Raw genomic sequence first — 2,500 nt, 5'->3', positions numbered from 1 at the left:
TTCAACGTCCCCGGCATTGGATTGAGTTTCTAAAAACAACCGTGCACACCGAGGTTAAACTTTACCGGCTCCACTCCGACTCGCCGCTCGCCCACAAATCCGAAGGCAACAAAACATTTGTTTTTAATTTTGATGAAATTTTTTGAAAACATTGGCTTGGCAAGCCCCAATCCGCGACTATCCACCCACCGCCACCCCACACGGGTGGTTGTTGTTGAGAAATGAGGTTGTGGTCGACATGCCCGTGCATTTGAGAAGGAGTTCCTAGCACTCCATGCTCTCCCATGCCAAAAAAAAGCCTAGACAACCCCATTTCGCAACTTTCCACGCCTTTTTTTTCCTCCCTCACCCATGGCGGCGGCGTGGTGGCGGCGGCCGGATTCCGGCCACCACCGCCATGGGTGGCAGCCCCCCGACCCCGACACCAAACCCATAATACCGAGGCAACATATCGAGGCAACATGACATGGGTGTGGCGTGGGGGAAGGGGGCTGCAGCTAGGAAGGCATGGGCTGCCATGCATATGCAGGCAACACACACCCCCCTATATAGCATTTTATGCATTTAGCCCTTTGACAGGAAGAGACATCACCTATGCGCGAGGAGTCATAATGGGCTCTAAATAATTCAATACAAGGTATTTGGACGTGATTTTTTGCAGGGATACTAAGAAACATGCAATCTATGATGGGAAAAAGTTTCATAAATTTTTGAAGTCGGGAAGTATTTTTTATTATTTTTAGAAGTCGTAAAATTGAAAAAATCATTAAAACAAATCCGGGAGGAATTTTTTAGTTTTGTAAGTTGGAGAAGGTCCTAAAAATCATAGACTACTTATGGGGAGCTTATTGTGCGAGGAAATTTCAATAAAAACGGGGTTTGACAAGATTTGAAAAATTCTGTCGACATTTGAAAAAACCTGGAACCATGCTGCCGGCATGCTGCGCACATGCTGCGCGCAGGCTGCGCGCATGCTGCGCGCAGACTGCGCGCAGACTGCGCGCATGCCATGGCAGGACAAGTTTCGCTAGCCTCACTGTCGACAGATGCGCAAGCTGCGCGCACAGGCTGCGCGCATGCTGCGCACAGGCTGCGCGCATGCTGCGCACAGACTGCGCGCACGCTGCGCGCATGCCATGGCAGGACAAGTTTCGCTAGCCTCACTGTCGACAGATGCGCAAGCTGCACGCAAGCTCCGCGCACGCTGCGCACAGCCTGCGCGCATGTTGTGCGCAGGCTGCGCGCAGGCGCCGCGCATGCCATGGCAGGACAAGTTTCGCTAGCCTCACTGTCGACAGATGCGCAAGCTGCGCGCACAGGCTGCGCGCACGCCATGGCAGGACAACTTTCGCTAGCCTCACTGTCGACAGAATCAGCACGCTGCGCGCAAGCTGCGCGCGCGCATGGCAGGACAAGTTTCGAAAAATTCTGTCGACAGGCTGCCGGCATGGTGCGCGCACGCTGCCGGCATGCTGTGCGCACGCTGCCGACATGCTGTGCGCACGCTGCGCACAGGCTGCCGGCATGCTGCGCGCAGCCCATGGCAGGACAAGGTCCGAAAAAATCTGTCGACATTTTTACGCCGTGGTAGGCTTCCGCTTCGCGTCACTTTGTCGACATTCAAGCCTACCATTTGTATTGAATTTTTCAAACCTTGTCAAACCCCATTATTCAAATGTCGAAAAATTTTGTCGACATTTTTACGCCATGATAGGCTTCCGCTTCGCGTCACTTTGTCGGAATGCATCGCATGGCGAGGCAAGGCCACGGCATGCCAAGGCGAAGGCAACGCATGGCTTGAATGGCTTGGTCAAGGCCACATCATGGGCACGGCATGCCAAGGCAAGGCGAGGCAAGCCATCCTTAGCCTCGCCTACACTCACTTTCTCGGAATGCATTGGATGATGAGCAATTCCAAGGTAAGGCAACGCATGGCTTGAATGGCTTGGTGTAGGCCACAACTTGGGCATGGCATGCCAATGCAAGGCAAGGCAAGGCAAGCCATCCTTAGCCTCGCCTACACTCACTTTCTCGGAATGCATTGGATGATGAGCAATTCCAAGGTAAGGCAACGCATGGCTTGAATGGCTTGGTGTAGGCCACAACTTGGGCATGGCATGCCAATGCAAGGCAAGGCAAGCCACGCCATCCGAAGCCTCCAATAACCTCACTTTCTCGGAATGCCTTGAATGGGCACGGCATGTGAGGGCAAGGCAAGGTCCTAAATATCATTTTGTAAGTTGGAGAAGGTCCTAAAAATCATAGACTTAATTATAGGGAGCTTATTGTGCGAGGAAATTTCAATAAAAATGGGGTTTGACAAGGTTTGAAAAATTCTGTCGACATTTGAAAAAACCTGGAACCAGGCTGCCGGCATGCTGCGCGCATGCTGCGCGCATGCTGCGCGCATGCTGCGCGCATGCTGCGCGCATGCCATGGCAGGACAAGTTTCGCAAGCCTCACTGTCGACAGATTCGCAAGCTGCGCGCACAGGCTGCGC

Source organism: Prunus avium, unplaced genomic scaffold (genome assembly GCF_965620075.1).
Source record: "Prunus avium unplaced genomic scaffold, drPruAviu1.hap1.1 HAP1_SCAFFOLD_64, whole genome shotgun sequence".
In the NCBI taxonomy this organism is placed as follows: domain Eukaryota; kingdom Viridiplantae; phylum Streptophyta; class Magnoliopsida; order Rosales; family Rosaceae; genus Prunus; species Prunus avium.
This window is presented reverse-complemented; position numbering follows the sequence as displayed.